This window comes from Somniosus microcephalus, chromosome 3 (assembly GCF_052327205.1).
Source record: "Somniosus microcephalus isolate GS21.2 chromosome 3, FLI_Smic_1.0, whole genome shotgun sequence".
Lineage (NCBI taxonomy): Eukaryota > Metazoa > Chordata > Chondrichthyes > Squaliformes > Somniosidae > Somniosus > Somniosus microcephalus.
Window position 1 is genome coordinate 97,155,038 of NC_140989.1, and position 19,639 is coordinate 97,174,676.

Below are 19,639 nucleotides of genomic sequence, written 5' to 3' on the forward strand. Positions count from 1 at the left end.
CGGAACTATACGCACCTCGGGAGCCCTCAGGTAAGTGCGTAGATTTTTTTCCTTAGGGCGCTAACTGGAGGCGCAAAGCAACCGAATTTTTCCCCCATTGTCATTTAAAGACATTGCAGTTTAGGTTCGAATCGACTGACTCTATCCCCCTCCCTGACCACTGTCTGAGGCTGAACCAGACTGTTCGCAACCTTCGCGTCCCATTTGACCCTGAGCTGAGCTTCCGACCCCATATCCTCTTTATCACCAAGACCGCCTACTTCCACCTCCATAACATCACCTATCTTCGCCCCACCTCCGCTCATCTGCTGCTGAAACCCTCATCCATGCCTTTGTTACCACTAGGTTCGACTATTCCAATGCTCCCCTCGCTGGCCTCCCACCTTGCACCCTCTGTAAACTTGAGATCATCCAAAACCCTTTTGCCCGTATCCTAACTCGCACCAAGTCCTGTTCACCCATCACACCTGTGCTCTCTTACCTACATTAGCTCCCAGTCTGGCAACGCCTCGATTTTTAAAACTCTCATCTTTGTTTTCAAATCCCTCCATGGCCTCGCCCCTCGCTATCTCTGTAACCTCCTCCAACCCTATAACCCTCTTGAGATCCCTGCGCTCCTCCAATTCTGGCCTCTCGCACAACCCAATTTTCTTCACTACACCATTGGCAGTCGTGCCTTCAGCTGCCTAGTCCCTAAGCTCTGGAATTCCTTCCCTAAACCTCTCTGCTTTTCTACCTAAATCTCCTTCTTTAAGATGCTTCTTAAAACCTACTTCTTTGACCAAGCTTTTGGTCACCTGTCCTAATATCTCCTTATGTGGCTCGGTGTCAAATTTTGTTTGATAATGCTCCTGTGAAGCACCTTGGGACATTTTACTGTGTTAAAGGCGCTATACAAATGCAAGTTGTTGTTGTAGTCACCAAAATGGATATGACTACCAGTAGAAGCAATAGTAAAAACAATCCTGTAATTTTTTACTTTGTTCTTGGGACATGATACTGGCATTTATTGCTCAGTTGCCCCGAAGGTGATGGTGGGGCTTTTAGCATTGTTTGTATAACTTCAAAGGGAATGATGGGTAAACTATGTAGTGTGGACTGGAGCCCTGTGTAGGCCAGACTCCTTCCTGCCGCTCATTAGTGAACCAGTTGGGTTTTTACAGCAGTTTGCAGAATTCTTGTTGATAGTTCCACGGGGGTTCTTCCGCGCGTCCACCATAACTTCAGTGGAACAGCCAGGGAAATCCTAGAAACAACAGAGTAAATGTGGTGATTCCACTGTTCTTCCCATGTAATTACAACGGATGAGTGGGACAATCCTGGGTGAATTCACTGTTTTTAGAGATCTCAGACAGTTGCAAACCTGTGCTACCAGACCTGGGATGCCCCTCTCTAAGTGCTGTGATGTCCATTCCCTCGCCCACCCGTCACCGCTGTCAGACCCAGTAGTTCACCAGTAAGGCAAACTCCACATTCCACCCTGAAGCTCTACCGAGCACCAGGTACCCTCCTCCATTATGATGCTGTAACAAAGCATTGCTCCCATTCTGGAAAGCCCCAGTAGCCCACTGTAGTGCTGGCAAACTCTGGGACTCCTGCCTCAGGTCTGCCAAAGCGCAAGGCCATCTCCCAGAGCACCCCGAGTACCATGAAATCCCACTCCCATTGCCCAGTACTGCTAAATACCAGATATCTAACTCCAACGGGTACATCTTGGATACTATTTTGTTCTATATTCTCAGTTTTAAAATTGATATGTGACTAAAAGCCAATAAATAGAAATTCGGGTCTCCACGGGGGAGTACGCATGGGGTACTCACGTGTGGGACCTCTGAACGAAGGGGTTCAGAGGTCGAACACGTGCACGGGGAGTCTGCGCGTGCGCTTTGAACTTACGTTTTTTTTTACAGGTTTCTCTGGGAGGGTAAGTTTTTAGAATTTAGAAATGTAAGGCCTGCTTTTTTCAAGGTAAGTGGTCAATTAATTAAAATTAAAACATTTTTTTCACAGGTTTATTATTTTTAAATACTTTAAAGCAAGGTAAGTTTAGTTTTAGCCCTGTTAGAATATAAAATTATTTTTTTCAAAAATTTAAATTATTGTTTAAAATAGTTATTTAATGTAATTTATAGTTTATTTAAAAAGTGTGATTTAAAAAAAAAAATTATTTGAAGGTTTACTGCTATTTTGGGGCCGTAGTATTTATACGTCTTCCTGTCAAGACTTATGAATGGGCTTTTCCCTCCTCCGATTGGCTGCCCATGGCCCACGTGATCCCAGGGGATGCATCGAACTAACTGCGCCCCTGGGACACGCAAGCACAGCGCACGGGCAGCTGGGCCAGGCCCCAGATCGGAATTCCACGGGGCCCTACAGCTCAACTGCCGGCGCGCAAGGTAAGTGCAGGTCGGGGGCTTGCACCCGCGGGAAGCCCCCAACCTGAATTTCTGGGCCAATATATATTGTTTGCATGCACTTCCAGTGGTAACTTTTCCACTTAAAATTCCTATGTCCACATAATGGAAATGGCCTATGTAAACTTATGCTGTAATTACACCCTCCCAAAAGTAGTAGCACTGTTATAACTCAATTTAGTATCTCCCAGATCCTCTGCCTGTACTGCAGAGAATCTCTGATGCTGTGTTCAACTTGATTTCACAAAGTTCATGTTAATTTTAGAAGCAATGATATTAAAATAATACATGGGCCCAAAATTCAGTTTTTTTTGTTGCAGAAGTGGTATAGTTCTGGCGGAGGGGACAAAATATTTTGGACATACGTAAGGGTTATACCTGTTCTAAAATAAACACTAAATTCGTTGCTGGCAGAAGATGGGTCCTCTCCCAAAGTGTAAATGTGCACATTTATATAGCGCCTTTATTGTCAAAAAATATCCCAAAGTACTTCACAGAAACATAATCAAAAACTTTAAATAATGCCCACTGAGCCAAAGAAGGATATATGAGGAGGATTGACCCAAAACTTGGTCAAAAAGGCAGGTTTCAAGGAGGGCCTTAAAGGCAGAGAGCGAGCTGTAGAAGCAGAAGAGCTCCAAGAGGGACTGAGCAAAAGCTGCCTTCAGAAATCTTGCCATTTACATCAGATTTGTATGTGACTTGTTAAGCTTGTAGAGAAGAGGGGTATATTACCTGTCAAACCAGGAAGTGGTTCACAGGCTTTGAATGACCACAAACTTTGTCTGAAATATTAGCTTTGACTGAAGCAATTAGAAAAATCTTTTATCTTGATGTGCAACTAAGAGAAAACTCTGCAAGCTGCCTTTCAGCAGTTTCAGACAGGGAAATATGTTGCTTCCCACCATTCTGTCATGGAGCCGTTACTATGGAGTTCACTATGGGCATTCCTATGTTCGTCCTTTATGATGGAGACAAAACAGGAGCAGGGGGAAGAAGAACCGAGAGCGACTCACTGGATTTGGCTACATCAAAGGAGAAGAAGCTACCCTTCCACCACAGTCTACATATCACATCATTCCCTTGATGATGTTTCAGAAGAGGCCACTTTAATGGTTTATTAAGGAGACATAGAAGGAACTCTGTCTTCTGTTGCAAACTGACCTCCAAACATCCATCAAACAGGAAAAAAACAAAGAATAGACTTAATTCAGAACACTGGACTTAATAACACAAAGGCCCGTAATTTCCGATCCCTATGGGTGTGTACGAGCTGTGTACACACCCATAGGGACCTCGCAAGTGCCGGTTTCAGGCATGCGAAGTGCTGAAAACCGGCATTTCCGATCTGTCAAGAATCCTCTTTATAGATTGCACGCCTGCCCTGGAGAAGGGCCTCTGGGTGGAGAGTTCCGCTTTCTGCAGAACCTCCGCCTGCTGAAAACCCTTAAGGCCTGCTTTTACCAGGATAAGAGTTTACAAAAAGTTAAAAAAAAAAAATTTCACTCATTTATAATTTAAAAATACTTTTAAAAAAGGTAAGTTTATTTTTAGCCCTGTAAAAAACTTCAATTATTTTTTTCAAAAAATTAAATTTTTGTTTAAAATATTTAATTTAATGTAATTGTAACTCATTTTAAAAACGATGGTTTTTAAAAAATGTATTTTGTGGCGGAGCCACTAAAGGACTCAGATTGTTTGTATATAATTCCCTTTAACAACATGTTAGCTACAGCCTGAGTCTGTATCTTTATTTATACTGTTTACTTGTGCAGAGCGTGATTAATTTAACAGCGCGGGTAAACGCGATGACGTCACGCCGTTCATCACGTGATCCCCCACTGGTGGGAAAAACGTGATGACGTCATGACATCAACCACGGGACCGCCCTAGCAGTCCTCGTGGAGCCTCCGAACTGAACAGACCTACACTCGATGTTCTCCTGCAGTTACTTGTTTAAACCTGTTTGTTTCCATTAAACTTCATTTTGTTTGATCGCCTGAGTGGACCTCAGTCTTTGGATAGGAACTAGACATTCCTACATTGGTGACCCCGGCTTTTGCGAATGGTTTTCACAGAAGATACTCAACATGGAAGCGAACGCTGTTACCTTGAAGCTACCGCAGTTCTGGGAGCAACAACCAGCCGCGTGGTTCATCCAGGCAGAAGCCCAGTTCGCCATCAGGGACATCGTTGCGGATCAGACCCATTATTATTACGTGGTCTCCGCCCTCGACAATGCCACAGCCTCGCGGATCGTCAGCCTACTCGGTAGTCCGCCTACTGATCGCAAGTGTGACATGTTAAAAGCGCGGTTGCTGCAGGTTTTCGGGCTCACGAAGTCGGAGCGTACCCACCGGCTGCTCGCTATGCCCGGCCTTGGGGACTCCAAGCCGTCCGAGCTCATGAGCCAGATGGTCACGCTCCTCGGTTCCGAACCAGAATGCTTCCTCTTCAGGGAGCTATTCCTCAGCCTACTCCCGGAGCAAGTTCAGGCTGCCCTAGCCAGGACCGAAGTCACAGACTGCGCGGAGCTTGCTGCCGAAGCAGACAAGATTTTCGTGGTGACACAGCAGTACTGCGCTGCCACAAGGCGCCCATCCCCCACAGACGCTGCTGCAGCTCCTCAATCAGTAGGGTTGTGCTTCTACCACGCCCGTTTTGGCACGAAAGCAAGATGCTGCCGCCCTCTCTGCAGTTCTTCACTCAAAAAAAAACATCTACAGCCACCCTGGCGAAAGAGGACCGGGTCTAACGAGCGCCCCACAGCTGCGATGGTCATCAGAATTTCGGGGAAGCTTCTCTTCATCACCGACTCCCTATCTGGTCGACATTTCCATTGCGACACCGGGGCGCAGTGTAGCATCCTACCTGCGTCAAATCTCGATATACCAGCTGGGGGCCACGGCCCCGCCCTCACGGCGGCTAATGGCACGGCCATTCGGACCTTCGGAAGGCGGCGGGTCCAGGTGTGTTTCGGCGACCAGCACTTCCACTGGGAATTCATCATGGCCAAAGTCACGTAGGCCATCCTTGGGGCGGATTTTTTATGCGCCAATGGCCTCCTGGTCGATGTCAGGCACTGCCGGTTGATCAACGTGGCCACGTTAAACTCCATCCCGTGCCACCGCGGTAACGCCGTGCCGCGCACTGTCTCCTGTGCGTTCCCACCTCCAGACAACTTCACTCGCCTCCTCGGAGAGTTCCCGGACCTGACCAGGCCCACCTTCTCCTCCTCAGCCACTAAACATGGTGTAGAACATCACATCACCACTACCGGCCCCCGGTTTACGCACAGGCCCGACGACTCGAACCCGGCAAGCTCGCGGCTGCGAAAGCTGAGTTCGACACGATGGAGCGGCTGGGGATTATTCGCCGGTCGAATAGTCCCTGGTCTTTGCCCCTCCACATTGTTCCGAAACCTGATGGCGGCCATGCGGCGACTACCGGCGCCTGAATGACGCCACTACTCCTGATCGGTACCCGATCCCGCATATTCAAGATTTCTCGGCCCATTTGGCGGGAAATACTTTTTTTTCAAAAGTCGACCTTGTCCGTGGTTACCACCAGGTCCCCGTGCACCCGCAAGACATCCCGAAAACCACAGTCATCACCCCATTCGGCCTGTTTGACTTTCTGTGGATGCCGTTTGGCTTGAACGCTGCACAGGCTTTCCAGCGCTTGATGGACTCCGTGCTTCGGGACCTAAAATTCCTTTTCGTCTACCTCGACGACATCCTCATCGCCAGCCCTAGCAAAGAGGCGCACTTCTGCCATTTACGCACCCTCTTCACACGCCTCAGTCAACACAGTTTGATTATCAACCCGGCCAAGTGCCAGTTCAGCCTGCAGCGGATTGATTTCTTGGGCCACCGCATCACATCAGATGGCGCAATTCCCTTACAGACGAACGTCGAGGCGGCTACATCTTTCCCGCGCCCGCAGACCGTCAAGGCCCTACAAGAGTTCCTCGGGACGGTCAATTTTTATCACCGGTTCGTCCCTAAGGCGGCTCTGCTTATGCAGCCCTTGTACGAGGCCCTCAAGGCCAAGTCCGGTAAGGATCCGATCAGCTGGATGGCCGAGATGGACTGGGCGTTCGTTGACACCAAAGGCGCCTTGGCCAATGCAACCATGCTGGCGCACCCGCTTCCAGGTGCCACCATTGCCCTTACCACCGACGCGTCGGACTACGCAATTGGCGCAGTGCAGGAACAGTGGGTGAATGGGACGTGGCAACTGCTGGCGTTTTTCAGCCGTCAACTACGGTGAAATGAAAGAAAGTACAGCACTTTCGACCGGGAGTTGCTGGCCCTTTTTCTAGCCATCCGCCATTTCCGGTTCTTACTAGAGGGACGTCCGTTCACTGCTTTTGTAGACCACAAGCCACTAATGTACGCTATGGCCAAGACCGCCGAACCGTGGTCAGCTCGGCAACAATGTCACCTGATGTTCATTTCAGAATTCACCACGGACATTCAGCATTTGTCCGGCAAAGACAACCTGGTGGCGGATTGCCTCTCCCGCGTGACTGTTCACGCAGTCCAACTCGGAATCGACTATGCCCTCATAGCTGCGGATCAAGCCTCGGACCCAGAGGTCCAAGCATACAGGACCAGCCCCTCTAGCTTCCAAGCGGCTGATGTCAAATTCCATGCCGCAGGCACCACGCTACTTTACGACGTCTCCATGGGAGCTCCCCGCCCTATCATACCAGTCGCCTGGCGCCGTAAAGTTTTCGACGCCATACACGGGTTGTCACACCCTGGCATGAAGGCCTCGCAAAGGCTGATGTCGTCAAAATTCGTCTGGAGGGGTATGCACATGGATGTCCGCGACTGGGCCAACACCTGCGTGGTCTGCCAAAAGGCCAAGGTACAGCGTCATGTAAAAGCTCCATTGGCCACCTTCGCTGTTCCGGAGCGTCGATTCGACCACGCGAATGTGGACCTCTTGGGGCCGCTTCCACCTTCTCAAGGTTTTACACACATCCTCACAATGGTAGACCGCACCACTAGATGGCCAGAGGCAGTTCCTTTGGTTTCCACCACTTCGGCAGACGTAGCCAGAGCTTTCATCTCCTCTTGGGTTGCTCGTTTCGGGGTACCGGCGGACATCTCTTCCGATCATGGACCGCAGTTTTCCTCTGAGCTCTGGAACGCTGTGGCTCAGGGGCTCAGCACCAAACTGCATCGCACCACTGCCTATCATCCACAGGCGAACGGCCTGTGCGAGCGATTCCACAGGTCGCTCAAAGGCGCTCTGCGGGCCAGTCTTCAAGGCGCGGGATGGGTGGACAGACTTCTCTGGGTCCTTTTGGGTCTTCGTACGGCACCCAAGGAAGATTTGCAATTGTCCTCGGCGGAACTCGTATATGGCCAGCCACTACGAGTACCAGGGGATTTCCTCCCGTCGCCAACAGAGCCATGGTCCGCATCCCAGCAACTCGTCAGCCACCAGGAAGCGGCCAGATGTTTCGCTCCAGTGCCTACGTCGCATCACGGCTTACAGCGCTCCCATGTCCCAACTGAGCTGAAAAGCACCGAGTACGTGTCTATCCGCCACGACGCTCACCGGGATCCGCTCAAGCCTCCTTACACTGGTCCCTTCCACGTCATAGAGCCAGGAGAGAAAACCTTTTCGGTCGATATCTGAGGTAAACCGGACCACATTTCGGTTGACCGGTTGAAGCCGGCTCACTTTGACCTGGACCGCCCAGTCGAAATCGCTCAACTGCCAAAACGTGGCCGACTGCCACAGTCGCCGTGCCAGATCCACCACAACCACCCGCCAGCTCGACCACCGTCCATCAGCTTCCACTTCAGGGTTACAGAAGTCGCTCGGACAGGCTTGTCAGGCCTCCTCGCCGTCTCACTTTTGCTGTTAAAGACAATTCTGGGGGGGCGCATGTGGCGGAGCCACTAAAGGACTCAGATTGTTTGTATATAATTCCCTTTAACAACATGTTAGCTACAGCCTGAGTCTGTATCTTTATTTATACTGTTTACTTGTGCAGTGCGTGATTACTTTCACAGCGCGGGTAAACGCAATGACATCACGCCGTTCATCACGTGATCCCCCACTGGCGGGAAGAACGTGATGACGCCATGACGTCAACCACGGGACCGCCCTAGCAGTCCTCGTGGAGCCTCCGAACTGAACAGACCTACACTCGATGTTCTCCTGCAGTTACTTGTTTGAACCTGTTTGTTTCCATTAAACTTCGTTTTGTTTGATCGCCTGAGTGGACCTCAGTCTTTGGATAGGAACTAGACATTCCTACATTTTAATGTTTTGATGTCTTTTTTCAGTGATCCCCTTTCATATATTTGACAGGTCTATCTGTCAAAAGTATGAAGGGGGATTCCCTTCTCCCATTGACTCGTCTGGCCCACGTGACCCCAGGGACGCTTGCGAACCACCTGTGCCCCTGGGATACCTGGGCCTCTGTGCGCACACACCAGGAGAGGTCCAGGATCGAAGTGTCCGGACCTCAGGAGCCCTCCGGTTAGGGCGTAGATTTTTTTCCCGACAGGAGGCATCCACGTGCAGGAAGCCTCCTATTGGAAATTACGGGCCAAAGTAGTTTTACTGTGCACATATATATTTACAGTAAATTGTTCTCATTACTACTGAGTTTACCTCTGTGCTAGTCTTAAATCTACTCTGTCCCATCCCTTCAATTTTTTAAACACTTTGATCAAATCACCCCTTAATCTCCTCTGTTGTAACTAAAACATTCCCAGTTTTTCAAATCTTTCTTTCATATTTGTATGTCCTCATTCTAGGCAACATCCTAGTGCAACTGTGCTGTTCTCTCTCTCTCTCTTCAGCACCCTTCCTATAGCGTGGAAGCCCAAAACTGCTCACAGTACTCCAATTATGGTGTTACCAAGATATTATATAGATGCACCATTACATCTTATTTTTAATATTATATACTTCTTGCTATAAAACCCAGTTGTCCATTAGCTTTTTAAAGGCCTTGAACTCTTGAGTTGCTGCTTTGAATGCCTTGTAAACCTGAACCCCCAAATCTCTCTCCTTTTCCATCATTTAATCTTTCCCCATTCAAGGTATAATTATCACTTTGCTTTTTACCACGTCACATTTACTGAGATTGTGCACATAACAGGCTGGTTCTTGAGCAGAACTGGCACAGGTCTTAGTGTCGGCCTTTAGCATGATCTCTTGCATAAAGGCTTCGTGGGGCGGATTGGGGAAGGATTTCAGGACAGGAAGAGAAAATAACATGCATACAAAGTAAAGCATAACACATTGAAAAAATTATTGATATTCTCCCCATGGCCTATCTTGTAGCAAAATGCATGGGCTTTTGACTAACACTATACATCATCAATGTGGCAAAGCTTTCTGCCTTTTAACTCATTGATAATGAAGAAGAAACCTGCAGACTGCAGGAAGATATCAATGAACTGGTCAGGTGGGCAGAACAGTGGCAAATGGAATTCAATCTGGAGAAATGTGAGGTAATGCATTTGGGGAGGGCTACCAAGGCAAGGGAATACACAATAAATGGTAGGACAGTGAGAAATGTAGAGGAAAAAAGGGACCTTGGAGTGCAGGTCCACAGATCCCTGACGGTAGCAGGACAGGTAGATAAGGTGGTTAAGAAGGCATACGGAATACTTGCCTTTCTTAGCCGAGGCATAGAATACAAGAGCAGGGAAGTTATGCTTGAACTGTATAAAACACTCGTTAGGCCGCAGCTAGAATACTGCGTGCAGTTCTGGTCACCACATTACAGGAAGGATGTGATTGCACTAGAGAGGGTACAGAGGAGATTTACAAGGATGTTGCCTGGTCTGGAGAATTTTAGCTACGAGGAAAGATTGGAGAGGCTGGGTTTGTTTTCTTTGGAACAGAGGAGGCTGAGGGGAGACTGAATTGAGGTGTATAAAATTATGAGGGGCCTAGATAGAGTGGATAGGAAGGACCTATTGTTAAGTCTGTGTGTTGTATTGAGAATTACTACACAGACCACAAGAGTAAACTTTAACAGGTCTTTACTAGTTGAAGGTCAGGGCGGAACTGCCCAATAAATCATTACACAGCACTTATATACCGGTGTGGTCACCACCGGTATTACAGTATACCGCAGCCAAGATAAAGTAGTGCAACCCTTAAAATAGTTCTCTTAAAGGTGGAACGGTTACATACACTACAATCCTCCCTTTTTAGGTTAACAGTATGATATGCCTATCAATTAGTCCAATAAAAGGCGACGAGTTAAGAACGTAACTGAAGGTTTTTATTGGCTAAATAACAGAGCCCACCCTCGTGGGTGATCCGATCCAACAGGGAGGAATACTAGCCAGTCAGCTACCTTTATACCTGGGCAGGTAATGGGCGGAGTCGGAGGTGGTCAGCCCAGGTATAACAGTGCGACAAGAGGCGACCTCGTGTAGTGATGTGACAGTGAGAACAGTGAGAACAATATACAGTGATAACTATAACAGTGGTTTACCACATTCACCCCTTGTTTAGATTAGAGTCCGGCGGGGTGAAGTGTATTACCAGCTCTGGTATGTCAGTCTGTCCGGAGGCTTCGTTAGCCTCTCCGATCGTCGCAGCGGCGGTGTTACATTATCCGGTGTTAAAGCTGGTGTCTGCGTAGTCGGCAAAGGCTCGTGGGGTTCCGGCATGCCGTCTACCTCGGCTGGACTCGGGGGGGTTGGGAGGGGGGGGTGAGGGTGCGAGGTCTCGTAAGGAGACAGTGTCCTCCCGTCCGTCTGGGTAAGCCACATAGGCGTACTGGGGGTTGGCGTGCAGGAGGTTCACCTTCTCGACCAGGGGGTCCGTTTTATGGGCCCTCACGTGCTTTCGCAGCAAGACGGGTCCCGGAGAGGTCAGCCAGGTTGGTAGGGTGGTTCCCGTAGTCGACTTCCTGGGGAAGACAAACATTCGGGCATGGGGGGTGGTGTTAATGGCAGTGCAAAGTAGTGACCGGATGGAGTGCAGCGCAATCGGGAGGACCTCTTGCCAGCGGGAGGTTGGGAGGCCCTTAGACTTTAAGGCTAAGAGGGTGGCCTTCCATACCGTCGCGTTCTCTCTTTCCACCTGGCCGTTCCCTCGGGGGTTGTAGCTGGTGGTCCTGCTTGCTGCAATACCCCTCTCCAATAGGAACTGACGGAGTTCCTCGCTCATGAAGGAGGCGCCCCGGTCACTATGTATATAGTTCGGGAACCCGAACAAGGCGAAGAGTTTGTTCAGGCATTTAATGACCGTGTTACTGGTCATGTCTGGGCAGGGGAAGGCAAAGGGGAAACGGGAGTACTCATCAACGATGTTGAGGAAGTACACATTACGGTCGGATGACGGTAGGGGCCCCTTGAAGTCGATGCTCAGACGCTCGAAGTGGCGGGTGGCCTTGATCAGGCTTGCTCTGTCCGGCTTATAGAAGTGCGGTTTGCACTCAGCACAGATCTGGCAGTTCCTGGTCATGGTCCTGACCTCCTCGATGGAGTATGGCAGGTTGCGGGCCTTAATGAAATGGTAGAGTCTGGTGACTCCGGGGTGGCAGAGGTCATTGTGGAGGGTCTGAAGTCTATCACTTTGCGCGCTGGCGCATGTAATGCGTGAAAGAGCATCAGGGGGGTCGTTCAGTTTACCGGGCCGGTACAAGATCTCATAATCATAGGTGGAAAGCTCGATTCTCCACCTCAAGATTTTGTCGTTCTTGATCTTGCCCCTCAGCTTGTTATTAAACATGAAGGCAACCGAGCGTTGGTCGGTGAGGAGGGTAAATCGTTTGCCTGCCAAGTAGTGCCTCCAGCGCCGTACTGCCTCCACAATTGCCTGGGCTTCCTTCTCGACTGACGAGTGTCGGGTCTCGGGGCCCTGTAGGGTCCTTGAGAAGAAGGCTACCGGCCTACCCTCCTGGTTAAGGGTAGCGGCTAGGGCGAAGTCGGATGCATCGCTCTCCACTTGGAAGGGGATTGACTCATCCACTGCGTGCATTGTGGCCTTGGCTATGTCTCCCTTAATGAGGGAGAAGGCCGCGCACGCCTCTTCCGTGAGGGGGAAGGATGTGGTTTTCAGGAGGGGTCTGGCTTTGTCCGCATAATTGGGTACCCATTGGGCATAGTAGGCGAAAAGCCCCAGGGTTCTCCTAAGTGCTTTTGGACAGTGGGGGAGGGGTAGCTCCATGAGGGGGCGCATTCTTTCGGGGTCGGGGCCGATGACTCCGTTCTCTACTACACAGCCAAGGATGGCAAGGCGCGCTGTGTTAAACACGCATTTCTCCTTATTGTAGGTGAGGTTCAGCCGTTGGGCCGTACGGAGGAATTTCTCCAGATTCACGTCATGGTCCTGCCGGTTGCGGCCGCAGATGGTGACGTTATCGAGATAGGGGAAAGTGGCCTGTAGTCCGTTCTGGTCAACCATCCGGTCCATCTCCCGTTGGAAAACCGAGACCCCGTTGGTGACACCAAAGGGGACCCTAAGGAATTGGTAGAGGCGGCCATTCGCCTCGAAGGCGGTGTACTGGCTGTCCTCCGGGCTGATGGGGAGTTGGTGGTAGGCCGACTTGAGGTCGATGGTCGAGAATACGCGGTATTGTGCAATCTCATTGACCATGTCCGATATGCGGGGGAGGGGGTATGCGTCCAGCTGGGTGTATCTGTTTATGGTCTGGCTGTAGTCGATAACCAGGCGATTTTTGTCGCCGGTCTTGACTACCACCACCTGGGCACGCCAGGGGCTGCTGCTCCCCTCAATAATGCCCTCTTTCAGGAGTCGCTGCACCTCAGAGCTAATGAAGGCTCTGTCCCCAGCGCTGTACCGCCTGCTCTTAGTAGCGACAGGTTTGCAGTCGGGGGTGAGGTTAGCGAACAGGGAAGGTGGCGGTACCTTGAGGGTGGATAGGCTGCAGGTGTTACGCGGTGGGCGGTTTAACTTTCGCTGGTTGTCGACTGTGAGTGGGGGGAGGGGTCCACCGTATGCTAGGGTTACACTTTGGAGGTGGGATTGGAAGTCCAGCCCTAGTATGACGGCAGCGCACAGCTGGGGGAGTACGAGGAGTTTAAAATTTTTATACTCTGTCCCTTTAACCGACAATGTCACGACACAGTAGCCGCTGATGTCTGTGGCGTGCGACCTCGATGCCATCGAGATGCGGCTGCGCGTTGGCAGGACGGGGAGGGAGTAGTGGCTCACCGTGTCTGGGTGGATGAAGCTCTCCGTGCTTCCGCTGTCGAACAGGCAGGTCGTGGCGTGGCCGTTGACTTTGATGTCCATCATTGAGCTGGCCAGGTGGTGCGGGCGGGCTTGATCCAGGGTCACGGAAGCTAGGGTGTAGATGAGCGCGTCGTTGTCATGACAAGATGGCGGCGAAGATGGCGGCCCCCGTAGTTCACATGAGGCTCTGTTTAAATCGTTTGCCCCGCACAAAGATGGCCGCCCCTGCTGTTCCCATGAGGCTCTGCAGGCTTCGGCTGCCCCGCACAAAGATGGCCGCCCCTGGTTTTCCCATGAGGCTCTGCAGGCTTCGGCTGCCCCGCACAAAGATGGCCGCCCCTGGTTTTCCCATGAGGCTCTGCAGGCTTCGGCTGCCCCGCACAAAGATGGCCGCCCCCAGGGTTCGCATGAGGCACTGCTGGCTTCTGAGGATTTGCTTCTGCAGGCCTTGGAGAAGTGGCCTTTCTTGAGGCAGGTTTTGCAGGTCGAGTTTTTGGCTGGGCAGCGCGACCTCGGATGCTTCTCCTGGCCGCAAAAGAAGCAGCCAGCGGCCCGATCGGGGTTGCCTGATGTCGGGGCCTGTACCGGGGCTAGCGGGCCCGGTCAGATCCGTGATGCAGACGCTGAGGTAGGTCCCGGGGGCAGCGCTGTGAAGGGTGGTGGGGTGGGGGTCGGGCCCGAGTCCCAGGGTCGCGAATAGTACCTGGCAAACGCTTCCTGGTCTTGCTGGGTGGCCTCTAGGGTGAGGGTGAGGGCGAGGGCTTCGGCCTTGTCCAGGTCTATGTCCTTAGCTTCAAGCAGTCTTTGCCGTGTGTAGTCGGAACGTAGGCCTCTCACCAAGGCGTCGCGGACATTGTCTTCCATGTTCGCAGTAGCCGTCACCGCTTTAAAGTCACAGTTCCTGCCGAGTTGTCTCAGCGCTCGTGAAAATTCAGCTATCGATTCTCCTGGCTGTTGCTGGCGAGATCTTAAGAGATGCCTAGTGTACATGTAGTTTACCGGGCTCCGGTACTGCTGTTTCAGTAGGTTGATGGCGTCGTCGTACGTAGTCATGTCCTGGATGAGTGTATATACTCTCGGGCTCGCTTGGGCTTTCAGGACTCTTAGTTTGGATCTCTGAGGGACGACGGCTTCCTCCAGGTACGATTCGAAGCAGTCCAGCCAGTGTTTGAAGTCGTTGGCTGAGTTTGGTGCCTGTGGGTTTAGATCCAGGTATGGTGGTTTCAAGGCTTGCAGCCAAGCCGGCTGGTGTGGCCCGTTGTCTGGAGGCTGCTGTTGCTGTGCTGCTGGGTGAGCTCCTTGCTGTTGCTGTTCATTATCAGACATCTTTAAAATTTAGTCAATAAAATTGATATGCCTATCAATTAGTCCAATAAAAGGCGACGAGTTAAGAACGTAACTGAAGGTTTTTATTGGCTAAATAACAGAGCCCACCCTCGTGGGTGATCCGATCCAACAGGGAGGAATACTAGCCAGTCAGCTACCTTTATACCTGGGCAGGTAATGGGCGGAGTCGGAGGTGGTCAGCCCAGGTATAACAGTGCGACAAGAGGCGACCTCGTGTAGTGATGTGACAGTGAGAACAGTGAGAACAATATACAGTGATAACTATAACAGTGGTTTACCACACAGTATATCTTCCCATTAAACATAACATCATAACATATATACACAACTTAATGTAAAAACAGTTCACAGATTCAGTCTCTCTGGAGGCTTCCTGACTCGGTCCGGATAACGCCTCGGTGGTGTAGTAGTTTTCGGTGGTGTAGTAGGTTCTTTTGGCAAGGTCGATTCGGCTTGAATATCAGTGTCGAGTTCATCTGGTTCCAGTATCACCGGATCGGAGGTAGATACTATGGGTATCTCTGCTTCATCATTAGGCATATAGAGTTGTGGTGTAGGTTGTCCCTTTTCGGATGACACTATGATCTGGTCAGCATGGCGCCTTATTATGCTTTCACCAATGTCCACGGTATACATCAGCGGTCCTAGACGTGTGCAAATAGTTCCAGGCTGCCATTTCTCGGTACGGTAGTCCCGGGCCAAAACTTGTTGACCTATCTGGAAGGTTCTAGTTGGCCTTTCATTCATGCCTTGAAATTGCCGGTTCTCTACGTCCCTTCTGATGTTTGGCTTGATCAAATCCAGCCGGCATCTTAGTCTTCTATTGAAAAACATCATGGCGGGAGTTTGGTTTGTGACCGCATGTGTTGCATTCCTGTACGCCAACAAGAAGTTATCTACCTTATGTTGTAGATTTATGTCTTCATTACCCATGGCCTTTATGGCCTTCTTGAAGGTCTGGACAAACCTTTCAGCTAATCCATTGGTGGCGGGATGGTATGGGGCGGACGTGTAGTGCTTAACCCCATTGTTTTTTAAGAACTTCCTGAATTCTTCGGACACAAATTGCGGTCCATTATCAGAACAGATCTGTTCCGGCAGCCCATTCCTGGCAAATATGGTCCTTAATACTGTGATGGTTTTTTCCGTGGTGGTGGAGGACATCTTTATTACCTCCGGCCACTTGGAGTGTGCATCCACCGCGATTAAGAACATTGAGTCCATAAATGGACCAGCAAAGTCGATATGTACCCTTTGCCATGGAGATGAGGGCCACTCCCATGGATGCAGAGGAGCTTGTGGTGGGGCGTTTTGGACCTTCTGGCATCCTAAACTGCTCTTGGTCATTTCTTCGATGTCTCCATCGATACCTGGCCACCACACAAACGCTCTGGCTAGGTTCTTCATTTTCACTCCACCCAGATGCCCCTCGTGAAGCTCCTTTAGCACTTTTTTCTGGCGTTTGGGTGGAATCACCACTCTGGATCCACACATCAAAGTTCCTCGGCACACTGACAGCTGTTCTCTTCTTTGCGAAAATGCTGGCAACAGTGGTTCGCCATGTGCTGGCCATCCCTTCACCGTTAAATCGTAGACTCGTGAGAGAGTCGGGTCATTTCTTGTTTCCTTTTCGATCGTAGTATTTGTTACTGGTAGACATTCCACTATGGTTGAGTGGAACATCTCCACTGGGTCCACTGTAGGCGCCTCTTCTACCGTTGGCAACGGTAGGCGTGATAAACCGTCAGCATTCCCATGCTGTTTTGATCCTTTGTATTCTATGTCATATTGGTGTGCCCCTAGGAAAAGGGACCACCTCTGTAGCCTTTGCGCTGTCATAATGGAAACGCCCTTTTTAGGGTTGAATATGGATACCAACGGCTGATGGTCTGTCAGCAGTGTAAACTTCTGGCCCTGCAGGTAATGATGAAACTTCTTTACTCCCCACACCAGGCTGAGAGCCTCCCTATCTATCTGAGCATAGTTGCGCTCAGCGGAGGTCAATGATCTGGATGCAAATGCGACTGGCCTTTCCGAGCCATTTGGCAACTTGTGTGAGAGTACTGCTCCAATACCATAAGGAGAAGCATCACAAGCTAAACGAATAGGTAGCGTTGGGTTGAAGTGAGCCAACACTTCCTCTGAGGTGATCAATGTCTTGCTTTTGCGAAAGGCCTTCTTACAGTCCTCGCTCCACTTCCATGGCACTTCTTTCTGCAAAAGAGCATTCAGCGGGTGCAGCACCGTGGATAGATTTGGCAGAAACTTATGGTAATAGTTAATCAACCCTAGGAACGATCTTAACTGGGATATATTTTCCGGAGCGGGAGCCTTCACGACAGCTTCGACCTTGTCAGGTGACTTGTGCAGCCCCTCCTGGTCAATGACATGACCACAGTACGAGATCCGTTCCTGAAAGAACTCACATTTCTGGCGATTAACCCGAAGGCCATATTCCTTCAACCTGGTGAGCACCAGTTTCAAATTTGCAAGGTGTTCCTCATCGTCATCTCCTGTAATCAGGATATCGTCCAAGTAACATTGAGTGCTTGGAATTCCCTGTAATACCTGCTCCATGGCCCTCTGCCAAATTGCCGGAGCCGAAGCCACTCCAAAAACCAGTCTATTATATCGATACAAGCCTCTGTGCGTGCTGATTGTGAGATACTGGCGCGACTCTTCCTCAACTTCCATCTGTAAGTACGCTTGCGCCAGGTCTATCTTGGTGAAGCGTTTCCCGCCAGACAATGAAGCAAAGATATCCTCAATCCGCGGAAGCGGATATTGCACCGTGTGAAGCATCGGATTAACTGTGATCTTGAAGTTTCCACAGATGCGGACCTTCCCCGGTTCCCCTGGCTTGTTACTCAATGAACGCTTCATGACGGGAACAATGGGCGTGGCCCACTCACTCCAGTCCACCTTAGACAGTATTCCTGAATGTTCCAGCCCTTCCAGCTGAGCTTCCACAGCAGGTCGTATCGCATACGGTACCGGTCTGGCTTTGAAAGATTTTGGGTTTGCATGTTCTGCAATCTTGATTTTTGCCTTAATTCCTCTCAGTGTTCCCAGTCCCTGTTGGAACACCTCTTTAGCCTCATCCAATATTCTGGACAATCGTTCAGGTTTGACATCTTTTTTTCCGGAATCTACCGTTATTGCGTTTAGGGAGTGCCAGTCCATATTTATTTTCCTGATCCACTCCCGTCCCAGAAGTGGTGGACCTCCCTCAGGTAGTACATATAAGTCCATTTCTTGGTGTTCTTTGCCCTTGTGTATCACCTTGACTTTTATCTTTCCGATGGGGTATACTTTTTGCCCCGTGTATGTCTGCAATACTATCTCCGTATCCCGTAGGGGAATATGTTTGAATAACTTTTTGTAATCTTGCTTATTCATGACCGTCAACGCCGATCCGGTGTCCAATTCCATCTTCACTTGGACTCCTGCTATCTGCAGTGTGACCCAGATAGTTTGTCGGTCAGCTTCCTTACTCACGTTGTGAATTCTCAGACTACCCAGTTCCTTGCTGTTTGAGTCTGAATCCGAATCCCGTTCATCCGAACTCTTCTCAGCCACCTTATGTACCTTTCTGCACTTTTCCTGTGGTGACTTTTTGTTGCTGATCTTCTTTCCTGACCGGCATACTTTAGCTATGTGACCAAGCTTGCCACATTTTCTACATTCCTGGTTTTTAAACCAGCATTGGTTCTGATCGTGTTTTGTCTTCCCACAACGATAACATTTCGTTGTACCCGAAGCCATTTGATCTACGCTGAGTACCGCTGCCTTCAGCTGCATTTCCGCGGTGCCTCTCGCTGCGGCTTCGTGCAATGCTGCAATAGTGACAGCCTTCTCAAGTGTAAGATCATTCTCTTCAAGCAACCGCTTTTGTGTTCCTTCTTTCGACAATCCACACACGAATTTGTCTCTCAGTGCCTCTGTCAGGCTTTCCCCAAACTGACAGTATTTCGCTAGCTTGCGCAGTTCAATTAAATACTTCGCGTTGCTTTCCTCTTTCAGTTGCGTTCTCGCATAAAATTTAAATCGTTCCGCTAACATCAGCGGTGTGGGGTTCAAATGATTCTTCAGGACAGCAACAATATTAGCGAAAGTCTGATCCGCCGGTTTAGCTGGTGATAGAAGATGCTTCAATAGCCCGTATGTCTTCGCACCCATTGAGTTTAGTAAGGTTAGTGCTTTATCTTCATCTGATATTTTATTTGCCTTACAATATATCTCTATGCGTTCTACATACGTGGCCCAATCTTCAACATCGGGATCGAAATCGTTGATGTTACCACGCTTAGGCATCCTCGCGATCTTCTTGAGAAACAAAAGAATAATTTTATTTATTTATTTTTTCTTTTACAAAATGGCGGTTTCCCGCGCTTGTCTTCTTCCCCCGCCTCCGAAAATGGCGGCTTCCCGCATTTGCCTTTCTCCCCCGCTGGCTGTAATGGCGATTGCCGATTTGCTGCGTTCGCCCTCCCCCAGCGGTTTTCCAATCGTGCCTCCCAGCCCCTCTTGCAGTCCGGTCCTTTCCCCCCCGGCTGCGGCTGAGTTTTCCGCGGTTTTTTTATTTCCTCCCGCGCCTTGCGCTGACCCGGTCGCTGCGCCTCGCGGCCTTGGTAGCTGCCCGGCCTTTTTCCCCAGTCGTGGTTGAGCTCTCTCTCGAC